General features: G+C 36.2%; 2 long non-coding RNA genes across 2 annotated transcripts; both read left to right on the top strand.

Moving 5' to 3' along the window:
• LOC131011025 (uncharacterized) lies at positions 1-3,345 on the top strand. The gene is made up of 3 exons (XR_009096718.1): positions 1-333; positions 2,409-2,473; positions 3,069-3,345. It is a non-coding gene; the product is annotated as an uncharacterized LOC131011025 (long non-coding RNA).
• Positions 3,346-8,639: 5,294 nt separating this feature from the next.
• On the top strand, positions 8,640-12,962 carry LOC131011024 (uncharacterized). Its single transcript, XR_009096717.1, has 3 exons — positions 8,640-9,899; positions 11,969-12,033; positions 12,629-12,962. It is a non-coding gene; the product is annotated as an uncharacterized LOC131011024 (long non-coding RNA).
• The last annotated feature ends 14,339 nt before the right edge of the window (positions 12,963-27,301 follow it).

The following is a 27,301-nucleotide window of genomic DNA, read 5'->3' as shown; positions in this document are numbered from 1 at the left end:
AGTCTTACATATATTTTTTTTCTTACACATGGGTTATTACTACACCACATTTTTATATTTACTTAATGTAACACCCCATTATCCTCCACTAATATTTTCTTTTCCCTACCACTAATCTTTTTCCCTACCATCACTAATATTTTCTTTTCCCTACCACTACTCCTACCTCTCCACCACACTACTCCTTTTCCCCCACCACTACATTCTTTCTCCCACTCTCACAACTTTTCTCCCACCATTATCACACTCCATAGAAGCCTTTGAAGCCCCAAGAGAAGTAGCAAAGTAAGGGAGAGTGTGGGAAAACTATAGAGTGAAGGTTGTGCTTCGAGGGTGAGTTTTTCTTTGCTATTTCTCAACTGAAAATGCTTTATGGCCATGGATTTTTACACATTTGTGTGCTATATTATGTGAGGATATGTTTTATGATTTTGGATGATTATTTTGGTAGAGTTTATTGGGTGAAAAACCGTGCATGAGGTAAGGCAGCGAATCTGCCATAAGCACACTGCTCGGCAGTGTTTTGCAAGGCGATTCCAGCCATCCAAACGGTTCCCAAAAATTCCCAAATTAATTGTGTATCATCTTTCATATGTGTTCTATACTTTGGTAAAATTTCAGAAGGTTTGGAGCTCTTATGATTTATTTATGAATTTGTAAACATCACTGCCCATCTGGAATACATTTTTGGTAAACAATCTTTGGGAGGCCATAAGTAAAGTTTCAATCGGTGAAAACCTTTGAAACTTGAATATGTCACTCTAGACTCCCGTATCTTTCTTTTGACATCAGTCTCACCATTTTTGAGTAAGGGAAACAACCGGTATAAATTCTTGAAATCTAGTTCTTATTCCTTGTACCATCCAGTAGATTTTACAAACCTACGACTTTGAGGTGGCAAAGGCCGACTTAAATCTTTGATTCTCAAGCCTATCTTTCTACTGAATATTCACTGACATGTTGGGAACTTACTTGTTCAGTTTTAGAATTTTTGGTGAAGCCTAAAGTGGTTTTTCCGATTTATGTTCTAAATCTGCCAAACTTGAACTCTTTTTTTGTGCACTGAACTTTAGACAGTCACATCTTCTAAACCATGAATGTTCTTGGAGTAAATCCAACTGTAGAGTGTTATGATCTCTCCCTAGTTTCCAGATTGACCCTTGGGGTTCCCAGTGGAGTTTTGTAAAGGGAGATATGAATTTTTAAAGAAAGCCCACTGACTTGGTTGTAATCTGGAAATCTGAAATTTTCAGATTTTTGCTTGTTAAATACCCATCTTTGAGAGGGCATATCTTGCTCGTTTGAATTTTTTTCATTCGATTCAAATTGGAGAATGATCCTTGAAATGTCTAGTTTCCAGAATGTCTTTTGGAGCCTCATTTGGAGATCCGAGGCAGATTTGATGTCTGTTGCAAAACAACCTCTTAAGAGCTCTAGTTGTTGAATTATTTTCTATGTATCAAAGTTTATTTTAAAGGATGTTTCATGAAAGATTTAGTATATGTGCGTAACGAGTTTGGGACTATTTATTTTAAATGAGGTCCGTTCTTTTATTTAAATTATGATGGACTTTTAATGAATATTTTTGGGATTAAACTCTTATTTCTTGATTTATATAAATTATTTTTTTAAGGACTTATAAATATGAATTTCGTAGGCCTACGGACCTACTGTGATCGACGGTTTGTCGATGTCTAATAGCTTTGAAAATTTTATAGCAAGTCCCTACATGAGTCTTGAGTATCCTGGTAAAATGTCAAGCCATTCCAACTTCGTTTGATACTTCTTTAAAATGCAAAACCTAAACTGCACATTACTACCGAGAATTTCAGAGAACAGAGGAAAGAGTCATTCATTTCAGTAGCTTCCTGTGTGATCTAGATTTCCAAATTTTTATGGTATTAACCTTATTGTGTTATCTAGATATCCACCAAAGTTGAGCCCAGTTTGACAACGTTTACTATTTTTCAAAAATCCAAGTTTTCGATTGTTCAAAACTGCCGAACATGGTAGATCGTGGTAAAAACGTCATATCTCTCAAACCACTTGGAGTTTTCGACTCTACTTTTTTTTTATAAGAAACTAGACTCGAAGATTTTTCTTTCGGTATGAGTCTCGAGTCCAGGAGATGTCGGAGTCAGAACAGATTAAATTTTGAAGTTGAGTCAGTGTAAAAACAGAGCATGTTTTGATGATGTTTGATTGTGATTCTTATGTGCCTTATGTGTTTGTGTTGCCTATGTGTTTGAATGAGATTAGACGAGGTATGATTGATTTTTGATTGTGTTTAATGTAACGAATTATGGATGCTAGAACCCTAAAACATTAAAAGATACCCTAGGCACGTAGAATTAGACTTTGTCTTATGACAATTTCTTCACGAACTTATCGACTCTTCATCAATGAAGGTCCGGGCGACAGAAAGTGAAGCCGAAGAAGAAACTACTCCACGCCAGCTTTAAGAACAATTGAGGTGGGCATTACTTTTACTATACGTATATAGAGATCCCCTGCGTGTCGTAGGTCTCTTATACGAATATATGCATGAGATGATTTTAACTGTTAATTTCAGTTTATTATTATGCCCAAATGATAAATGACTCTTATGAAATGAAAATGAAATGTTCATGAAATGAAATGAAATATTTATGAAATGATTGACTGCCAAAAATGTTTATGTTTTTATATGTATCCTATCTGTGTTGGTTCGCCAACTTTAAAGGAAATCCAATTGGGATCCTATGCTAGACAAAGGTCGCTAGCTAGGGTTAACGTGTACACTCATGGAGACCGCGAGTCGCTTGCGACCGGTCTTGGCGTCCGTGGTAAGGAGGCCTCCTTCCCGGCGCGTGACAGAAAGGACAGATATGGATCATATAGACTGAAAATGGGATGCGCATCCACCTTTATGAAAATGAATGAAATGTTTTAGTAAGCGCAGGTCATTCAAGAAAACCCCTGTGTGTTACTGTTGGCAGTTCAATTTATATATGTATGCATGTTGTATTTTCGGCTTATGTCACTGAGTATTTTTATACTCAGCCCTGCATGTATTTCTAAATGTGCAGGTTGAGCAGGCGATGGAATGGATCGGTGTTGAGCGGATTTCCCTTTTGATGTTTATGTAATGAAACCTTGAGTATGCATCTCCATATGCATAACTCACACGTTTTTTTCGCTGCAAACACTCTGACTTATTTATCATTTCTACTTGAACTTATTACTACTTCATTTTAATTAACTTTCAGTTGGGGTCTAGTCGTTATGGCAGACTCATTTGTGAATTACCCAAGTGGTTATATATATATACCACTAGTTTGTTATTAATGTTGGTTACTTAGTAAATCCCCTTTAATTTCCGTTTCTTATTGTTCACCCCAAGTCATAACCCCGGTTAACCCGTCATTGGGATAGTGGGCTGTGACAGAGTGGTATCAGAGCAGTTCGTTTGCTCTGGCACTAGAAACCTTATTCTAAAAAGCCAAGTCTAGTTTGATTCACTAGACATACGTGGGTTAATACGACACCGCTCAACACTCCATTGCATCGTGCTCAATCAAGGAAAAAGGTAACTGCAGTTACAACGTTTTAAAGATGTTATTGTTCTAAACTGTTTCATGAAGATGTTTATGTAAAGAGCATGCTATGATGAAATGTTGAATGTTTTGCCTTTCATGGCATATCATTGCAGTTATGATGATATAATAAGAAGAATGATAGAGAATTGACACATGCTTTCCCTAGAAAACATAGATTGCTATAAGTTGCATGATCACGATTCTAAAAGAACATAGACTGCTGGATTAGTAGGATATCTCTACAATCTAGATTCTTGAAGTGATGATTTAGAAGAATGATAGAGAACTTAGAGCATTTCAGCTTCCACAAGAAAACAATGGTTCTTTTGAATTACAAAGAGGAATGAAAAGACATGTACGCGTTGAAGGAAAAACACGGAATGATGATACAAGATGAATTCAAGGCAAACATTGCATCAAGGGTTTAAGCATAAGTCTCTACGTTCGAATGTTTACACACGATGGAACATCGAATCGACTTATGTTACACGATAGATTATAAAAAGGGCGTGATTTGATTGTCTGCGGGTTATATATATATATTTGTGACATACATGGGAAATGGGATCCGAGTCCACTAGAATAGAAGACCTTAAAATAAGTTTAGTTGTCTTAATGAAACTTATGTTTTGTTATGCATAGTATGTTCATAACCTTGTACATTTAAGAGTTTTACGTCTACTTACGTATAAGAAGACTCACACTTTCCCTTATCTATTAAAGAGGGTTACGTCCAGGCATATTCCGATAGTTAGGAAAGCTCCGCGTTTGACCCAGCAGAGACTACCCGGGCATATCGGGATTTTAGTATAGCTTTTGACGACGACATAAGAATTGTTATAGCTCAGTATACACGCCTTTGGACTGTTGCCCATGTCTTTGGGACTACAAGTTATATAAGAAAATATGGTTCGACTGTCTGTATGTAGACCTTGGGGAATAAGAGTCTAGTTCAATAGGACTAGAACCTTAAGTTTGAGCTTTAAGCTGCCACTACGAACTCAAATTTCGTTATGTATAGTATGTCCACGACTTCTCAAGTTCGGGACAATGTTTCCCATGTGACTGGGAAGTGATGATGTTGGACCTGGCCAGTCCACATGATCCAAATCTCAGTAGACGTCTTTTGGGTTGAAAACCTATATGTTTCAACTTTCGGTTGAAAAGTCAGACGGGTTCTTACTCGAGGTCATTTTGTTCGACCTTGTAGTTAATCATTTCATACCCTCTAGTCATTCTTTTGAATCTCTTGAACAATTTCTACAACACATTGCTTTGATGTTGTGTTGATTTTGAGCCTTGCAACTCGTGAGTTGTCATAGTAGATTCCCTTTATCGATAAGACTAAGAAGTATTAGTCTACTGACCTAGTATACCACCCAAACTATAGCTTTGTATAGTTGTCTCTCATTGTGTTTAAATTAGTTGAGATTAGTCTTTGTCCTATGAATATTATCGACCACTCATTATGATAGAAATTCAGAATCCAAATTGAGACCGTAATATAGAGTTTGCGTACATGAACGACTTTCTGTGTTGCATTCCAATTGACTGAATTTGCAGATTTTGGTTGAAGGCCAAAAGAAAAGCGATGACTCAAGAAGAGCTGTCAGACTTGTCTTAGAAGATTTTCAGACGGGGGTATATGACAATTATATTTCTAATAGCCGTTATAAGAGGAAAGGAAAAGAAGTGTTTAATCCAAAGCAAAACAAGATGGGATATGACCAAGTATGACCATATTTTCTGCAGCATGTCCGTTAGGCCCCACAGTAGGTGGACATAGAAGAAAAGATGATAGACAAGTTTCACTCCGGCCTAAGGTACTCGACAATTATACTGAGTTTATGAACTCTGAATTGTTCAGCCAAGCTCTGGACGCCGAGGTAGTAGGCCCGAGATTTGCTCGACCCAAACTCAACTCAGGAAGCAAATGATCAAGGACGAAGGCAAGACTACTATGATAGTCGAAATGGCAAGAGGCCTTGGTAGGAAACATAGTGCCCAAAGGCAAGGACAAGGACATCAAACAAACATAGGACCTGCTAAGGATAAGTAGGGCCAGCCTGGGGTACCTCCATGGCCGAAGTTTTCCAAGTCATATTATGATATATGTTTGGATGATAGTAATACATGTTTTAAATATGGTCAGAAGGGCCATTTTGCTAAAGATTTCCAAGCAAGGCCACAAGGAGGGATGTGAAGATCGAATCAACCGGGTCAAGCACAACCATTTAGGGTCATTCTAGGCCAACAACTACTCTATCCACCACAACCCCCTTAAGTTAGAACCTATGCCCCGCACAAGAATAAATAAGGAAGCAAACAAGGAAACCTAATAAGTATGGGCACGCTACTCAACACACCTGTTATACTTCTGTTCGATACGGGTGCCTCGCATTCTTTCTCTGCAAGTGCATGTGCAAATACCCTAAAACTCATACCTGAAAAGGGCTAATCTGGACATGAGAAATTCTTTACCCATAGGAGGGGCGACGATAGAAACACATGCTTACTCAAACCAAGAGGTAAACATAGGATCATTTAAGGTCATAGTAAACAACTTGCAGTTTATACAATATAGGACATTGATGTAATCCTAGGGATTGACTGGTTAGCTAAGAACTACGCCACAGTTTTATGCAAAGAGCGGAAGATTGCTTTTAACTTTTCGGGGATGGATGCTTTGAGATAAACCTGGGGAACAGGATACCAATTATTTCAGCCTTACAAGCGAGGAAGATGATGAACAAGATAGACTGCCAAGCTTTCCTGGTATACCTGATCGGAGGAGTTGAGACCAAAGGGATAATTGAAGACGTAGAGATTGTACGGGAATTCTGAGATATTTTTCAGAAAATTTACCAGGGCTGCCACTCGATAGACAAGTAGAATTTACCATCGATTTTGAACCAGGATCAGCACCGGTATCCAAGGCACCTTATAGGATGGCTCCAAGGGAATTGGAGGAGCTAAAGATCCAATTACAGGAATTATTGGACCTAGGTTTTATCAAACCTAGTGTATCCCATGGAAAGCGCTTGTGTTATTTGTCAAGAAGAAGGAAGGCACCTTGAAGATTATTTATTCGACCAACTCAAAGGCGTGAGTGTAATCTTTAAGATCGATTTGAAGTTTGGGTATCATCAGTTAAAAGTTAGACATGAAGATATACCCAAAACGGCTTTCCAAATAAGATATGATCACTACGAATTCGTAGTTGTGCCGTTCGGATTAATAAACACGCCAGTGGTGTTCATGGACCTCATGAACAGAGCATTCTATCCTTACTTGGATAAGTCCATCTTGGTATTCAAAGACGATATCCTTATCTACTCCAAGATTAAGAAGAATATAAGAAACATTGAGAATCGCGTTGCAAACACTAAGGGGTGAATGTCTTTATATCAAATTCACTAAATGTGAGATTTGGCTTAAGGTCAGAAGGTATCAAGGTTGAAGCAGTACAAGGATGGAGGTCACCAACAACTCCAAATGAGATAAGAAGTTTCTTAGGATTAGCTGGCTACTATCGAAGATTCATTGAAGGATTTTCAAAAATAGCAAGACCAATGACGCAGTTACTTGGGAAAGGAATCAAGTATACTTGGACTGATGAGTGCGAGAGAAGTTTTCAGCAGCTCAAGGACATGTTAACTACTGCACCAGTGCTAGCAGTTCCAGAACCAGACAGGGAATATGTGATCTACACGGATGCGTCAAAAAATGGACTAGGTTGTGTGTTAATGCAAGAGGGAAAGGTGATAGCATATGCATCGCGACAACTTAGACCACATGAACTGAATTATCCAACCCATGATTTAGAATTAGCTGCAGTGGTGCATGCACTGAAAATATGGAGACATCACCTATACGGAGTTAGGTGTGAGATATTCACCGATCATAAAAGCTTGAAATATTTTTTTTTTTCAAGCAAAGGGATCTGAACATGAGACAAAGAATATGGCTCGAACTAGTAAAGGATTATGATTGTGGTATTAACTACCACCCAGGCAAGGCCAATGTAGTAGCCGATGCATTGAGTCCTAAAGTCTCGTCTAAGTTAGGATACTTTCTCACGAGGGAAGATGAACTCATTAAAAACTTTGACAAGATGAGGATAGAAGTGATTAAACCACCTAATACAATAGCGAGTGTTATTGCGACAATACCCAGTTTGAGAAAAATGGTGGTAGAAGCAAAAAGGAAGGACGAAAAGATGGAGAAGCTACGAGGAAGAATAAGGATAAGAAGTTTCAAGAATTACAACGACGAATCAGATAATACTATCTTCTTTGAAGGGAAGATATGCATGTCCATGACAATGAACTTAAGAATAAGATAAAGCCATGGCACCCATATACTGTCACCAGGAAGTACTAAGATGTATTAAGATCTAGAAAAATTCTAGTTAGGAGGAATGAAACGAGATGTAACCTCATTTGTTGAAATATGTCTTGCGTGCTAGCAAGTGAAGGTTTTACAACATATCACATTGTTACTTTGAGTCTTCGAGCTCATAAAGTCAAGCTTAATGTCGTGTTTGGGACAAACTGAGCCCTTATCGAACCAATGAATTTCGTTGTCGAGATGGATTTTTTTCGAATCCATCATACTTAAGCAAAGGTTGTCACGAAAGGGGGCAGTCAATGCCCACATGACTCGAGATTCCTTCGATGAATGAATAAAAGTTTATAACGGCGTTTTAGGCTGACTGCCTACATGCTCGAAATGGTTGGTCTCCTTACAAAATGTTTAAGTTGCCTTAAGAATGCTCTAGAGATATTAGTCATTATAGTTCCGCTTAAACGACATAGAAATTATTAATAAGGTATGTTGAGGACGACCGAGCTAAAACGGGGTGAAAGCTGAGAACATGTTTTTGCCACTCATTGTGAGACATATAATACCAGTTATCAATCGACTATCGATAGATTGGCAAATGAGGCGTTATACCTGAGGAAATATAGATCACCACTTTGTTGGGATGAAATGGCGAGCTGATTGAGATCGTCCGTCAAATCAGAAAAAGGAATCAAGGAGGCCCAGGATAGACAGAAGTCATATGCTGACAAGCGCCGAAAGGACCTATAGTTTGAGGATGTAAAGAAAATTTTTCTGAAGGTTTCTCCATCAAGAGGAATCGTTAGATTCGGTGTAAAGGGTAAACCTAAACCCCGTTTTATAGGCTCATACGAGATTGTAGAAAGGATAGACCCAATAACTTACTGGTTGGCGTTAGCGCTAAGCTTTGAGAATGTGCGTAATGTATCCCATGTGTCGCAAATAGAGAAGTATGTTTACGATTCAAAGCATATGATCCATAAGAACAACATTATTATTAGTCAATATTTGAGTTACGAAGGAAGATCCAAATCTATCTTAGATCGGGAAGTTCAGGTACTAAGGACTAAGTCAATACCGATAGTAAGGGACCTATGAATATATCATGGTCAATAATAGACTACCGTCTAACAGGAAAGTGAAGTACTCAGAGTTATTTTCTGAGGTACAAATTTCGGGACGAAATTTATGTTAAGGGGGATAGTATGTAATGCCCCGACTTTTTATTAAGGATTATAGACTTTTAATTATTGATTTAAGGATTTCTTATGGTAATTAGGGTTCAGCATCCATTAATAAAATACGGACTTATGTGAATTTGATGATTACAAACGTGATAATTTATTTTTATTTTTATTTCAACGGATGATGCACTCAAAATATATTTTGAGTCCATTAAGAGAATGATGGAGCTCAAAGATTTATTTTGAGTTTTCAAATCGAAAAAAAAAAAAATTATGTATTTATTTATTTTTACCGAGAAATTTAGGAATGATGAGTTATAAAAATTTTCCATCAATATTTTTCTCAAATTATTTTCCTATGATGTATTTATAAATTGAGAGAGTGCACTAATGTTAGTGCTATTTATTCTAATTTTGATCACAAGAGTTTTATGCTCTAGCATTTTATTAATTGATGATTAGTCTTACATATATTTTTTTTCTTACACATGGGTTATTACTACACCACATTTTTATATTTACTTAATGTAACACCCCATTATCCTCCACTAATATTTTCTTTTCCCTACCACTAATCTTTTTCCCTACCATCACTAATATTTTCTTTTCCCTACCACTACTCCTACCTCTCCACCACACTACTCCTTTTCCCCCACCACTACATTCTTTCTCCCACTCTCACAACTTTTCTCCCACCATTATCACACTCCATAGAAGCCTTTGAAGCCCCAAGAGAAGTAGCAAAGTAAGGGAGAGTGTGGGAAAACTATAGAGTGAAGGTTGTGCTTCGAGGGTGAGTTTTTCTTTGCTATTTCTCAACTGAAAATGCTTTATGGCCATGGATTTTTACACATTTGTGTGCTATATTATGTGAGGATATGTTTTATGATTTTGGATGATTATTTTGGTAGAGTTTATTGGGTGAAAAACCGTGCATGAGGTAAGGCAGCGAATCTGCCATAAGCACACTGCTCGGCAGTGTTTTGCAAGGCGATTCCAGCCATCCAAACGGTTCCCAAAAATTCCCAAATTAATTGTGTATCATCTTTCATATGTGTTCTATACTTTGGTAAAATTTCAGAAGATTTGGAGCTCTTATAATTTATTTATGAATTTGTAAACATCACTGCCCATCTGGAATACATTTTTGGTAAACAATCTTTGGGAGGCCATAAGTAAAGTTTCAATCGGTGAAAACCTTTGAAACTTGAATATGTCACTCTAGACTCCCGTATCTTTCTTTTGACATCAGTTTCACCATTTTTGAGTAAGGTAAACAACCGGTATAAATTCTTGAAATCTAGTTCTTATTCCTTGTACCATCCAGTAGATTTTACAAACCTACGACTTTGAGGTGGCAAAGGCCGACTTAAATCTTTGATTCTCAAGCCTATCTTTCTACTGAATATTCACTGACATGTTGGGAACTTACTTGTTCATTTTTAGAATTTTTGGTGAAGCCTAAAGTTGTTTTTCCGATTTATGTTCTAAATCTGCCAAACTTGAACTCTTTTTTTGTGCACTGAACTTTAGACAGTCACATCTTCTAAACCATGAATGTTCTTGGAGTAAATCCAACTGTAGAGTGTTATGATCTCTCCCTAGTTTCCAGATTGACCCTTGGGGTTCCCAGTGGAGTTTTGTAAAGGGAGATATGAATTTTTAAAGAAAGCCCACTGACTTGGTTGTAATCTGGAAATCTGAAATTTTCAGATTTTTGCTTGTTAAATACCCATCTTTGAGAGGGCATATCTTGCTCGTTTGAATTTTTTTCATTCGATTCAAATTGGAGAATGATCCTTGAAATGTCTAGTTTCCAGAATGTCTTTTGGAGCCTCATTTGGAGATCCGAGGCAGATTTGATGTCTGTTGCAAAACAACCTCTTAAGAGCTCTAGTTGTTGAATTATTTTCTATGTATCAAAGTTTATTTTAAAGGATGTTTCATGAAAGATTTAGTATATGTGCGTAACGAGTTTGGGACTATTTATTTTAAATGAGGTCCGTTCTTTTATTTAAATTATGATGGACTTTTAATGAATATTTTTGGGATTAAACTCTTATTTCTTGATTTATATAAATTATTTTTTTAAGGACTTATAAATATGAATTTCGTAGGCCTACGGACCTACTGTGATCGACGGTTTGTCGATGTCTAATAGCTTTGTTATAGCAAGTCCCTACATGAGTCTTGAGTATCCTGGTAAAATTTCAAGCCATTCCAACTTCGTTTGATACTTCTTTAAAATGCAAAACCTAAACTGCACATTACTACCGAGAATTTCAGAGAACAGAGGAAAGAGTCATTCATTTCAGTAGCTTCCTGTGTGATCTAGATTTCCAAATTTTTATGGTATTAACCTTATTGTGTTAGCTAGATATCCACCAAAAGTTGAGCCCAGTTTGACAACGTTTACTATTTTTCAAAAATCCAAGTTTTCGATTGTTCAAAACTGCCGAATATGGTAGATCGTGGTAAAAACGTCATATCTCTCAAACCACTTGGAGTTTTCGACTCTACTTTTTTTTATATGAAACTAGACTCAAAGATTTTTCTTTCGGTATGAGTCTCGAGTCCAGGAGATGTCGGAGTCAGAACAGATTAAATTTTGAAGTTGAGTCAGTGTAAAAACAGAGCATGTTTTGATGATGTTTGATTGTGATTCTTATGTGCCTTATGTGTTTGTGTTGCCTATGTGTTTGAATGAGATTAGACGAGGTATGATTGATTTTTGATTGTGTTTAATGTAACGAATTATGGATGCTAGAACCCTAAAACATTAAAAGATACCCTAGGCACGTAGAATTAGACTTTGTCTTATGACAATTTCTTCACGAACTTATCGACTCTTCATCAATGAAGGTCCGGGCGACAGAAAGTGAAGCCGAAGAAGAAACGACTCCACGCCAGCTTTAAGAACAATTGAGGTGGGCATTACTTTTACTATACGTATATAGAGATCCCCTGCGTGTCGTAGGTCTCTTATACGAATATATGCATGAGATGATTTTAACTGTTAATTTCAGTTTATTATTATGCCCAAATGATAAATGACTCATATGAAATGAAAATGAAATGTTCATGAAATGAAATGAAATGTTTATGAAATGATTGACTGCCAAAAATGTTTATGTTTTTATATGTATCCTATCTGTGTTGGTTCGCCAACTTTAAAGGAAATCCAATTGGGATCCTATGCTAGACAAAGGTCGCTAGCTAGGGTTAACGTGTACACTCATGGAGACCGCGAGTCGCTTGCGACCGGTCTTGGCGTCCGTGGTAAGGAGGCCTCCTTCCCGGCGCGTGACAGAAAGGACAGATATGGATCATATAGACTGAAAATGGGATGCGCATCCACCTTTATGAAAATGAATGAAATGTTTTAGTAAGCGCAGGTCATTCAAGAAAACCCCTGTGTGTTACTGTTGGCAGTTCAATTTATATATGTATGCATGTTGTATTTTCGGCTTATGTCACTGAGTATTTTTATACTCAGCCCTGCATGTATTTCTAAATGTGCAGGTTGAGCAGGCGATGGAATGGATCGGTGTTGAGCGGATTTCCCTTTTGATGTTTATGTAATGAAACCTTGAGTATGCATCTACATATGCATAACTCACACGTTTTTTTCGCTGCAAACACTCTGACTTATTTATCATTTCTACTTGAACTTATTACTACTTCATTTTAATTAACTTTCAGTTTGGGTCTAGTCGTTATGGCAGACTCATTTGTGAATTACCCAAGTGGTTATATATATATACCACTAGTTTGTTATTAATGTTGGTTACTTAGTAAATCCCCTTTAATTTCCGTTTCTTATTGTTCACCCCAAGTCATAACCCCGGTTAACCCGTCATTGGGATAGTGGGCTGTGACAACTGAGCAGTAACTTCTCCTGCAAGGGTGTCACTAAAAAGATTTTGTATCCTGCAGTGTTCTGACCACAACGTGCTTATGGGCAGAACGGGGTTTCCAACTAAAACTGAAATAACAAAAATAGATAAATCAAATAACAAAACAATTCTGACTTGGGTTCGAATCAATTAACATGAACTAACGCTCGATCATTGGTGCAAAGATAAATCACTATACTCGCATACCAGTGGTTATAGGCATAAGAATTGTTGTGCCCCTATTGTCACTCGTCACGCACACAACAAACCCCTTACCCAATCTATCCTTTCAGTTTATGATCCCTTAGAAGGGTAAGCTAATGGAAATCAACTACCCCGGACAACATCCACGCTCTCTGCGATGGTCTATCGCTAGTTGTGCTTTGCCCAGAATGCTTTAAGCTCTAGATAGACCCACTTGACTCTTACACCGATATTTCACAGCAGTCACGGCTCCAACACCAGTTGTACTATTTTGGAGGTCGATGGCAACTCGCCTTATGCCCAAATTATTACTTGTGACCAGAACTCCCTAGTTAACTAGTGACCAATTAATTAACCAAGTTGTTTCAACCTTTTTGGAATCAAACCTAGTGTATCGGGAATATGCTCATACAGTTATTATGCCCAAATTAGACCTCTCGAGTTAGGTGTTCATGCTTAGATCATCTTACCCAAATCAGAATATAAAACTTAGCCAAACATAAAGTAAATAACGCAAGCAAAAGACATAAAGGAAAACATAAAGTAAAAACTGAAATAGAAACTTACTTAAGGCAGAAGGGTACTTACGGCCAAAAGTGCCGCAGAAAACATGAACAGAAAATTAAACTGCTATGCCCATAAGGGGAGAACTCCTACCTAACTATGGAAAGTAAAACTACAACAACGGTCTCTCAAAATTCGTGCTCCACTCTCTCTCTCTTCTCTTTTTTCTAATGGTTCACAGCTATGTGGTATTTATAGGCATAAGTTAGGGCTACACAGGCTGGGCCCAAAATGAGTGGGCTGGAATTAGGGCTCCTCCTGCCCACGATTGCATGCAGATCTGGAGGCTGATTTGTTCTTATCCAAACCTCAAGGGATAAGGTTTTGGATATCTTTCCTTATCTACATCCTCTGCACTCTTCTTCTCTGCCCTGTCTGTATCTTCTGCCCAGCTGATTCCGCTGCTCGGATGATTCCTCTGGCAAAGCCGACTTCGCTGCTCTGGCACTTTGATTCCGCTGGCAGCTTGATTTCTCTGGCAAAGCCAGCTTCGCTGCTCTGGCATTTCTGTACCTTCTGCCCAGCTGATTCCGCTGCTCGGATGATTCCTCTGGCAAAGCCGACTTCGCTGCTCTGGCACTTTGATTCCGCTGGCAGCTTGATTTCTCTGGCAAAGCCGACTTCGCTGCTCTGGCATTTCTGTACCTTCTGCCCACGATCATCTTCTGATGCAACTGGGTCCCGCGCGGTACTTATGGGCAAAAGGGTCGGTTTGCCTTGAGCAACTTCAAACTTCATCTAAGCTTTTGTAACATGCTGCTTCAATCTCCAATTGGCTCTGTAGCTGTGCTCATACTTCTTCCCCGAACCGAAGTCGCATTATGCCCAGAACCCTCTTCCGATGCAACTGGATCCCGCGTGGTACTTATGGGCAAAAGGTCGGTTTGCCCAAGATCCTGCTTCTCGGACTTTTGATCTTCAAAACAAGCTTTTGAGTGTCCCAAACTCTTCTGCTTCAAACTCATGCCTCTTTCGCGGAATGCAGCAGCATTATGCCTTGAAAGCACCTTCTGCCCAAAGAACAGGCCTGCCCTGGAACTATGCCCTCTCAGGCGACTGACTCTAGCAAAACAAAGGAAAAAGACTCTATCTAGACCTAAAACAGACACGAAAAACGAGCACAAACATGGGCTCATCAATGAAGCAAAAATTTTACCAATTTTTTTTAATATCGTTATTAATCAATAAATACTGTCTTATTCAACATTATATATTGCCTTATTCATTATACTTATGATCTCACGAAAACTAACAATCTCACTGGATTGCACTTCTATATATATATATGTGTGTGTGTGTGTGTGTGTGTGTGTGTGTAGGGTTAGCTTCTACAACAAAGCCCCCTTATAGTTAGAAGTGAGAAGAAATGTAGGTCGTTGATTTCAATTACATCAACGTTCCAGATCAATTCAAATAATCCGCTCAATTAATGAAAATAAGGTATGAAAATCTGATTTATACATATAAGGGTTAAAAATGTCAAAGTAGATTTCTTACGTTAATTTGTATCCCAATCAATCCCAGTTTTCTCTCACCCTCCTTGATATATCATTTACCATAAATATTGTTTGTATTTTATTAGTGTTTTGTGTGAAGAGTGAACTGTTTTCCCCTTGAAATGTGGAATTCGTGTATGTATTTGTCATTTTTTTGGAGCGATTAATGCAATAAGTTATACTTCTATAATATGTCTTTGGGCAGTATGTTCGACATCATTAATGTAATGTTCATATGTATGATATTGCGATTTCGGAACAAATAACCTAATACATTATACTTTTAATAATAAATTCTTGATATAAAATTTACTCGTGTAGGTCGTGATTGTGCACTGCAATAACGTCGTTCCAAAATAACAGTTTATTTATCGTCATCATTATTACAATGTTTGTACGAAGCTAATCATAAAATTAAAAATGAAGGCCTAAGGTTTTAAGGCGGTACGCATGTAATATACACATTAAAAGAAATTACTATTGAATTTTTTTTTATGGAGTGCTAGTATTATACAAGAAATTAAATACCTTGCTGACCGTGACGTTTTTTTTTTTCAAACAAAAAGACATCAATGTTCGTTATCGTAAAATTATGTTCATTGAAATCAAATTATGCAAAGTGAGCTTAGTTCAGAGATGTTATTTTATAATAACATGAATATGTTAAACTACTATAGTTTAATGAAATCGCAAATAATCTAAGTGTACTAATATTTTATTCTTCAGTTTGGGACGTGTTATTTTGCTATCAATTATATGGTTCCATAATGTACATTTGTTAATCAAATTTGGTAATAAATTGTTAATTTATATAGAACATATTATTACATATATTTGAACATCGTGAGTGGTTTATTATGAACCTTATTACATACCTCCAGTCTCCATTCATCTTTGACTATTGCTTTAAGGAGTAATCCAGTATAATGATTTGAAGATAATTCAACTATATTACTTTATTTTCGTGCATATTTCGTATTAATTAAGAGTAAATCATTTTTTTCATTTAATTGTTATCAAAGAAAATAATCTCATTGATATCTTCCATATTTAATAATATTTGATGGGCATAATTTCGGTTAGAGTATTGATCGGCCATCAAAGTAAATGTCATATCTAACCTTATCAATATCTTGGCCGCTGGTTTATAGGAAGAATAACAGCCGTCAGATTGTGTGAATTCAATAGCTTAGATACCTTTTCACTTCTTAACAATATATAACTTCACACCATGTTCAACAGATTTTTTTGTTGAACATATGGGGGGTCGAACCCCAGTTACCCCAAAAATATTGTATATGTTCAATATATTTGATGAATGTTCAACGAAAAAATCTATTGAACATAGCGTGAATAAATCATGTCCATTAGATTAGATAAGATCAACACATGAAATTTGATCTATGTTCTTTGAATATATATTGGTAAACACCAACTTAGGCAGAAAAAGGCAAAGAAAACTAAGCTAACATGAAATATCATCTATGTATAACAACGTGATTCTCCAAGCCTACCGTATTTACTTATTTTGATACTAAAAAATGAGCCTAATAAGATTTGCCACAGTGAATTAAGCTTCCAGCTCCAAGGAAAAGACCAAAAACAGCAGCACTAATCACCGTCGTCTGACCAATGTACCATACTTTATAATGCTCATTTCTGGAAAGACCAGAACTTGAAAAAGTCGTTGTCAAGTGTTATTAAGTGATTGTTCTCACTATGTATCTTGTACTATGGAAATCCCGAATAAATACATATATAGGTCTTATGACACATAAGTATGACTTTTCAACATTACTTGTTTGGTAGACGAAGGAGTTACATAAATTTCATCTCCCTGAACTTATACCATTTTTTTGAACTCTCATGGATGTGAGACCGGATTACGGTTATGGCCAAATCTCACCAAAGATTTGTTGTTGTAATTAAACTCTGATCATTTTCACCTTTTTTAAATAGGAGTAAACAGGGCCATATGATCTTGGAAGGTTCATAATAGTAGTACGCCAATTTGACATCTCCAACGTATCTTTAAGTGCTTGAGAATATTAATTTTCTCTTTGTTCATTCTTCACTTCATAAAATTTTCGTCACACATTCTAAAAAATGCGATTCGCTGTGTATGTGGCATAAGTGACAAATGATTTACAAAAAAACTCTCAAAAAAGGAAGTACAAAAAAAAAGTGAGTTATGATAGATAATACAAATATAATTATTAGAAAATTATAGAAATATTAGAAAAACATACTCATCTAAATTGGTATGAGGGTCTCAAGCTTGTATTTGTTTGTTTACCTTTCTCATCTCATCATTTAGGTCTTTCAAAAGTAAAAAATCTAATGATTTTACGAATGCATTTGTAATCCCCTGACAGTTTTTTTGATGGTATTGGGAACTATACTTTGGCCAACTTCAATTCTCCATCTTTAACAAATAAGTTGTCAATGGAGATTTGTTAATTGATTCCCTCTTTGGCTAGCCACACTTTGGCCAACTTCCATTCTCCATCAACTAAATTCTTTATTATTTGAAATTTATCATGGATGTACTCATAATAATATGGATCTAATGTCTCGTCGAGGCATGGGTAGAGGGCATATTCGATCTAATATCTTTCTGTTGAATGTGTTCAATATAGTTTGCAAGCATCGCATATTTGAAGAAAAAAAAGAAGCAAAGATTGCTTCTTTCAAACTAGCATATTTGTCAAATGATGTTGGTGTGACATCTCCATTATATATTTTAAATTTTTAGGATCGGGACATGACAATCTAGTCATCAAAATATTTATGTTGGTATCTACCAACACCTCCAATTTTGATCACTACTTATCCTATACTTCATCACTACCTTTTTGTAATACATTTCATTTTCCGGATTTTCATCCGAGTATATAGGGTTTTGGGTTTGAATTCTTTACCTCATAATTTACTTCAACGAATGGGGGTTTTGGGCTTTGATTCTTTACCTCATAATTCGATTCTTTACCTCATAATTCAATTCGCTAGTTCTAGGGCTTTCTTGTTTATCCTTTTGGTTTTCATTCTTAATTTGGTGAAACAAATTTGGTCTTAATTGAAAGACTATTTTATTATTGAACTTAAATATTATAGAATGGCCCATAAAAAATTTAGAAACTTAGCCCATTATCTAAACCTAGATTAGACTATATATACTATTCCATTCGGACGACTTGTAACTTTCAATTCTCACTCTTTTCACACTTTTTCTTACACTCACTCAATTTGTCTTCTTCTTTTTTGATTTCTTTTCTTCATCTTTTACACTCTCCTCTGTTACACTCTCTCTATAGGCTTGACTAAAAATGGCAAGAGAGAGAGAAAAAGCCGAAGGCGCTTTTCCTCTGTTACACTCTCTCTATAGGCTTGACTAAAAATGGCAAGAGAGAGAGAAAAAGCCGAAGGCGCTTTAAGGGATAGGTAAGAGATAGAGAGAAAAAAAGACGAAGGCGCTTTAAGGGATAGGTGAAAGTACGGGCAAAAGGCTTTCTTCTTGTTTTTTGATTTCTTTTCTTCATGTTTTACACTCTGAGATGAGTGTTCTCCTCACTGTGTTTCGATATTTTTTAAGATTATCTTCTGATAGTTACTTCATTTTTTTTTCTTTCCCATCTCTATATCTAACTTTGGCCAACCACACTTCTTTTTCATTTGTATTTTCTTTCATTTTTCTTTTATATCTAATAGAAGAAAACTTTGGCCTACAACATTTCTTTTTGAGTTTTCATTCTTGTTCTTTCCCATCTCTATATCTACTTCAATTCTCCATAAACTAAACCCTTTTATTATTTTAGTAAACTTATAATCAATGTACTCATTATAAAAAAAATCCTTTATTACTAATTACACATTCTTTAATCTCTGTGCCAAAAAATAATTGAACATTTGTAATAAGACGGAGGAAGTAATATATATTTTGATAAGAGCGAAAACAACAATATATAACTACATATGATATATTGTTGACGGAGGACCTTGAATTGCATTACCTCTCAATAAGGTGATATCGAGCAGCTACATTACATTTATATCTAACTTGCAACTTTGATATATATAATATTCATATATTTTCTTCTTGTATCAGATGAGAAAGAAAGAAAAATAAAAACCAAAAGGATAAATAAGAAAGCTGATAACTCCCGGAAGGTGAAATAAATTATGAGGTAAAAAATCCAAGGCCACCCCATTCGGATAAAAATCCGAAAAATAAAATAGATTACAAAGAGATGATAGTGAAGTATATGATGAGTAGTGATCAAAATTGGGCGTGTTGGTAGATACCAACAAAAATATTTTGATAACCAGATTGCCATATCTCGATCCTAAATATTTAAAATCTGTATTAGAGATGTTACACCAACATCATCCTTTGGCAAATATGTTAGTTTGGAAGAAACAATGTTTGCCTTTTCTCCTCAATATGAGACGCTTGCGAACTGCATTAAACATATTCAATAAAATGATATTAGATCAAAGATGCTATCTACTTATATCAATGAGACAGTAGATCTATATTATTATGAGTACATTCATCATAAGTTTACGCAAATAAGGTTTAGTTGATTTTGTTGTAAATTTGCACAAAAGGGAAAATCAATTAGCACATTCTCCATTGACAACTTATTTGTGAAAGATGGAGAATTGAAGTTGGCCAAACTGGGTTCCCCGACGCCACCAAAAAAGCTATTAGGGGATTACAAATGCATTCCTAAAGTCATTAGATCTCTTTTTGTGATCTTTTTTTGTGGATGATGCAAGTATCCGATTGCTTTTGAAATACCTATATGCCGAATCATTTGTCACTGATGCCACATATACGACAAGTCATATTTTTTAGAATGTGTGACGATAAATTCTATGAAGTGAATAATGAACAAAAAGAAAATGAATATTATCAAGCACTTAAAGATATGCCGAAGATGTCAAATTGGTGTACTACTATTATGAACTTTCCAAGATCATACGGCTTTGTTTACTCCTATTTTTTTAGTTTAAAAAATGCAAAAATGATGAGTTTAATGACGACAACAAATCTTTGGTGAGATTTGACCGTAATCTGGTCTCACATCTACGAGAGTTAAAAAAAAGTAGTATATCGTAATATTTTAGATATTGTATCAACTAATTGCTTTTTTCTTTTCTATATTTTACCTAACAATGTTATTTTTGTATTTTGAACAACAACAAAAAACTACAGGGTAAGCCTATTGGGTCCAACACATTGACCTACTTATCTAAGCCTGTTTTGATTAATGGTTTTTAAATTTCATAAGGAATTATATGAGTAAGGTTTTCTTGAAAGAATAATGAATGTTTGTTATTAATTAAGTTAATTGTTTATTGAATCACTTATTTTTATTGATTATATTGTAGGATTTATAATGCGTCTGGAGTCTAGTATGAAGATTCATGTGCTTTAAGAGAGCATGTTGAAGTTTAGGCTTACTCTTATTTAGCTTTATCAGTATTGATCATTATATAATCTCATATTACATTGCATTATGGTGATGCATAACTCTAGGAATAGTTATGATTGCATGGTGTCTCTTATGAATAGTAACATTGCAGATACATCAAAGCTAAATATTGGGTTGGGTTGTGTACTAGCTATCTAAAAGAATCTATGCAAAAAAAAAAAAAAGCCCACATAGTAGACATTTATATTTTGTTCTTTTTTACCAAGTTCTAGGATCTTTTTGTTGTTAAACTCAGTTATGTGGATCTATGCCCTATTCAATGGTCTATATTGGTAGATACCAACAAAAATATTTTGATAACTAGATTGCCATATCTCGATCCTAAATATTTAAAATCTGTATTAGAGATGTTACACCAACATCATCATTTCGCAAATACGTTAGTTTGGAAGAAACAATGTTTGCCTTTTCTCCTCAATATGAGACGCTTGCGAACTGCATTAAACATATTCAATAAAATGATATTAGATCAAAGATGATATCTACTTATGCCTCGATGAGACAGTAGATCTATATTATTATGAGTACATTCATCATAAGTTTCCGCAAATAAGGTTTAGTTGATTTTGTTATAAATTTGCACAAAAGGGAAAATCAATTAGCACATTCTCCATTGACAACTTATTTGTGAAAGATGGAGAATTGAAGTTGGCCAAACTGGGTTCCCCGACGCCACCAAAAAAGCTATTAGGGGATTACAAATGCATTCGTAAAGTCATTAGATCTCTTTTTGTGGATGATGCAAGTATCCGATTGCTTTTGAAATACCTATATGATGAGATCGAGTTTGAAATTATTTAAGGTCACTTAAGATTTGCAAAAATAAACCAATATTTTTCAAACTTACAAAATAGGCCACTTATTTTAATTAAATTTCGACATCTGCGTGACACATTTAAACTCAATCAAACTATTTTGGGCCACATTTTGACCAAAAAATGTGGCCTATAAACGCCGAATTGGGCCTAAATGTGGCCCAAGAACACCAAAAATTAAAATGTTTTGCCTCTTTTTGCAAGTTCGAAAAATATTGACCTATATTTTTGCAAACCGCCCTAAGATAGTAAACTTAAATAATTTTAAACGAGATGGGAAAGGTAAACAAATAAATGCAAGCTTCAGATATTTATGCCAAGTTGGATGAGTATGTTTTTCTATAATTTTTATAAATACTTAATAATTATATTTGAATTATCTATCCTAATTCACTTTATTTTCTTTTTTTCTTTGTAGACTTCCTTTGAGAGTTTTTTTGTGAATCATTTGTCACTGATGCCACATACACGACAAGTCATATTTTTTAGAATGTGTGACGATAAATTCTATGAAGTGAATAATGAACAAAAAGAAAATGAATATTATCAAGCACTTAAAGATATGCCGAAGATGTCAAATTGGTGTACTACTATTATGAACTTTCCAAGATCATACGGCTTTGTTTACTCCTATTTTTTTAGTTAAAAAAATGCAAAAATGATGAGTTTAATGACGACAACAAATCTTTGGTGAGATTTGACCGTAATCTGGTCTCATATCTACGAGAGTTAAAAAAAAGTAGTATATCTTAATATTTTAGATATTGTATCAACTAATTGCTTTTTTCTTTTCTATATTTTACCTAACAATGTTATTTTTGTATTTTGAACAACAACAAAAAACTACAGGGTAAGCCTATTGGGTCCAACACATTGACCTACTTATCTAAGCCTGTTTTGATTAATGGTTTTTAAATTTCATAAGGAATTATATGAGTAAGGTTTTCTTGAAAGAATAATGAATGTTTGTTATTAATTAAGTTAATTGTTTATTGAATCACTTATTTTTATTGATTATATTGTAGGATTTATAATGCATCTGGAGTCTAGAATGAAGATTCATGTGCTTTAAGAGAGCATGTTGAAGTTTAGGCTTACTCTTATTTAGCTTTATCAGTATTGATCATTATATAATCTCATATTACATTGCATTATGGTGATGCATAACTCTAAAAGAATCTATGCAAAAAAAAAAAGTCCACATAATAGACATTTATATTTTGTTCTTTTTTATTAAGTTCTAGGATCTTTTTGTTGTTAAACTCAGTTATGTGGATCTATGCCCTATTCAATGGTCTATTTGAGGGATGAAGTATATTTTCAATAATAATATTTTCTATTTTAGAGATGATATTTATGTGATACCTTCTTCTACCGAATAAGTAATGATCTTTTTGTTGTTGAACTCAGTTATGTGGATCTATGTCCTATTCAATGAAAGCTTCTAAGGAACTTCGTAATGCTTCATATTAAGAAAAATGCTATCAAATATTCATTATGCATCTTGTAGTGGGTTCTCAACTCACAAAATACATGTAGCATTTCAAATCGTAGTGTATAAAGCAAATTATAAGGATTTTCAGAACTGGAGATCGAACAACTTTATTACTATTTCGTGATCTAATTCTTGAATTATGTGATTGCTTGAATATATGCACTTGCCTCTTGTGAATCTCTAAAATATTTCAAGTGAAAGTAGAGTCTACTGAACTTCAAAGCACAATTTGGAGAGGATGAGAGAAATGTGAGTGTTGCATAATAACTAAACCTGGAACCCACCAATCAGATCGATGAAAAGATATAGCAATTATATAATTCATGAATTAAAATATGAAACAGTAAGAAAGTTGCTCAATTCTTCAGTTCTGCAATGTTAGCATTCATAAGAGCGGCAATCACAACTATTCCTAGACTTATGCATCTCACCTTAGTGTAATGTAATATGAGACCATATAATGGTCAATAACCTGCTCTCTTAAAATACATGAATCTTCCCACTTCTCTGTTGACACAAGCCAACCTCTTTTGCAAAAATTCAATAAGCTAAGCATATACGACTATGCGAGGTTTGGTTTTGCTAGGTAAATTGGGTAGAATTTCGCCATAAACATTCAAACAACATTATGCGATAAGTTGAACGCCAGTTCAATATAACAAGTACATTTCAAATGGGTAAATACATAACACACACAAAAATAGTAATTAAAAAAAACATTAATAAAATGGAAAGCAACGAAAAGACATAGACTAACAATCATAAAATCATTCCAACGGGATCAAATTAACCACGACAAACAATTATGTTCATATAAAGAATTAAACTTTCATTCAAAGCGGGGAAAGAAACTTGTGAGTGATGCTTCCATTTCACCTTTCTGAAAGTCTCATCGTATACTCACTCCATCATGCTTCCAATTCACGAGTAATTAAAAACTAACAAAAATGTATCGGACATAATTTTTGTCATAGAAGAGCTGACATGGCTTTGCTCGATCGGCGTCAGCATGGATTTTAAATAAATAAATCACGGGGTGGCAACGAAATAGTGTTGTTTTAATTTGATTCCAAAATAGCAAAAGAGGTGACTCAATTTAGCTTTTCCTCTCCCGAAATTGACATTCCTTATTAATTTATAACTAGCATTTGTATCACGTGCAATGTACAGAAAAATATATATTTTTTATTTATATAAAAATTAATACTAATTTAATTATCATACTCATAAATATAATAAAAATTAGTCTTAACTAAATATATTTGAATTGAATATTAAAAAAAATAAAAAATAAAAAGAATTTATAATTATAAAATTTGATATTAAGAAAAGCAAAAAAAAATTAAAAAATAAAAAAGAATTAAAAATATATTTTTTTTCAAAAAGATGAGAGAGGAGAGAGAAATTTATAAAATTTTAATATTTAAACAAATTTAATTTGTACATTTTAAATCAAATAATTACATAAAATATATCAAATCAAAGCTCTTATCATGATCTTTAATTTTATATGCATATTAAATATTTTATAAATAATCGAATTTCACAATTATGGAAAGAAATAAAACAACAAATAAGAAGTTAAAGAAATGAAAAATAAAAAGAAAAATATAGTTTAAACATAAACCTTCAATTTTATTATAACTACAAAATTGCTACTCAATTTTGAAATTCATTTCGAATTGGAATCTACCTTTTTAATGTAGTATGGATTCTGTGATAATTTGTATATTTAATTATAACTATCAATAATTCAAAATAAATATATTATTGATTACATAAATATAAAGTGCAATTTACCCTTTAATAAAATATCAGATATTGAGCGAGCCATGTGTGAGCCAAGTAGACTTTTGGGTATCAGGCCCATATATATTATTAAATTGAGGTTTATTATAAAGTGAAAAAGAAAAAACATCCCTTGAAAGCACAAGATGCAGACTAAGGGCACAGAACTTAAAAAGCGAAGGATAACAACTCAAAAAGGAAAGTCAGGATCATTATCCAAATCATCCGACCAACGCCTATGGACGACATTATTCATTGCAATCATACTAGGCCTATTGGTGACATCAACCACAAACTCCCTCGGCTTGTTACCCATTTCTTCCGCATTCCTGAGACGACGTTTAATACAACCTTCCGAAATTGCATGTATATGCTCTCGTCCCTTTACCGAACCCTTTGGACGACCACGTCCGCGCTTCTGCTCCGAGAGCAACTGCATCCCCTGATTAACTTGCTCCTCTAACCTAATAATACGACTCGCCATGTCATCCGGAGAAGAAATTGATTTATTTTCAAAATCAACTTCCTTAATCGGCGAATTAACCCGCTGGCTCGCTGAATCTTCTGCCCCAACTACCGCTTGTTGCTCTACCACAGCTCCACTATTCGTTTCAGAATCCAACTCCAAAGTTCCCTCTACATTCGAGCCCTCCTTATTACTAGTCTTGTCCGTGTGAGGCGACCCATCATTTTCTTCCTCATGTAAAGGCTCTGCTTCATAATTGGAGTCCGCAATGATAGTCTCCTCCACTTCCTCCTCCTCATCCTCATCTAGCGCTTGATATCGGTTAGCATCCCCCGCCAGAGGGAGATCATTTTTCTTAAAAGGTACTGTAGCCGCGTCTAGAAGATCAGGACCTGATAGAGGTTTAAGAATATCAACTTTGGGCTGCCATGCAGGAGTCGGACCCTCTCCCTTATCAAGATTCTTCACAACCACAGCAGGAGGCTCAGTGATCTTTTGCTTGCTCGTGGCCCTATCAGCTCTCCGGCATTTATCCGTTGAATGACCTGTAAGTTTACAACGCGAGCAAAAAAAGGGCATAGATTCAAAACCAAACTCAATGTAGAATGATCTATCGCCGTCATCAATGTACATCGAGTTGAGAATAGGCAAAGCCATGTCAAGTTCCACCAAAACCCGCGCAAAGTGTCCCACATGACCAGTTGCGGAGGCATTATCAATTCGCATAGGATGACCAAGCACACGACCTATACCAGCAATAATCACCGGAGTCCATAACTCCACAGGGAGATAATATATCCGAACCCATACCTGAGCCAGAGACGACACTTCCTTATACGGATCGAAATACCTAGTCCATTCACGGAAGCGTACGTGGCCGAGTGACAGTTGGAGAAAAGAACTCCCCTTAGCTTTCTTTTTCGCTTCCATCGTCAAAAATTTAACAACGAAGAATCCCTTAGCCATGGGCACCAGTTGACAGTCGGCGCAATGCCATATGGTTCGAAGTTCATGAGAGAGGTCGGCGAACGTGCGTGGCTTATCCCCTTTACGTTGGATAAGTCTACCGATTAGTGCAAATTGAAACTCTTCCAACTTTGTTTGATATTCCGATTTGGGCACTGAGAGGGTGACAACCTCTCCTTCTCGCTGTATTTGAAGGCCTCGGAGGCCATACGCTGCAACATCCGGCTTCTTAAGGGATTTGGGTTGGACTTTATCAGCTACTTTGGCAGCGAAAGAAACAGCCGGAGCAGTACCCGTCACCTGCGCTACTGAAGTAACAACAGACGGCAGCGGCTGTATCAAACCAGGGATGGCCTGGTTAGGATCACCGATCAAACTCTGCGCCGGTGAAAAACTCGACGAGCGCTGCCCAACAGCCACTGCGCCGGAAGAATAACCCGGCTTTACGAGAGGCGGGTGCTGAGACGGAACATTGGCAGGGGACTTAGATCGAGACCTGTCAAAATTGGAAGAGACCAGGGGAAGATTCAGGCCCCCCTTGTCACGATGGATTTCCGGCGAACTCGAATCCATCACCGGTAGGAGAACGGCAGGTCGCGGCCGGCCGGAGAAGAGTCCTCGCGGTGGGGAGTCTGGATCGGCAGTCGCGGCGTGCTTTCAGCACACAATCAGCGCCGCCGACCGGTTCGAGGTCAGACCGTCAAAAACTCGTGTAAGCAGCAGAACCTTGAGCGCCGGTGGATCGGCAACTGGACGCCTGGAGTCGCGGCTTGCTCTCGGCGTCTGGTCGGGTGCCTGTGAACGGGGAGAGGCGCGACGGCAAGCGGCGTGGTGGCGCAGCTGAAATCTCAGAGGGAGAATGCTCACAGAGCACGTCGGCGGAGGCGCTGAGGCCCGAGAGGAGTGCAGCTGGCGGAGGCTGCTGCCGACGTGCCGTGGTGTGATGCCGGAGGAGGAGGGGCGGGGCGCCTCGGGCGGCGGCTAGCGCGGCTGCGTGCAGATCCCCT

Source organism: Salvia miltiorrhiza, chromosome 2, assembly GCF_028751815.1.
Source record: "Salvia miltiorrhiza cultivar Shanhuang (shh) chromosome 2, IMPLAD_Smil_shh, whole genome shotgun sequence".
Taxonomy (NCBI): domain Eukaryota; kingdom Viridiplantae; phylum Streptophyta; class Magnoliopsida; order Lamiales; family Lamiaceae; genus Salvia; species Salvia miltiorrhiza.
The sequence above is the reverse complement of the archived record's forward strand: the minus strand, read 5'-3'. Positions and strand labels throughout refer to the sequence as shown.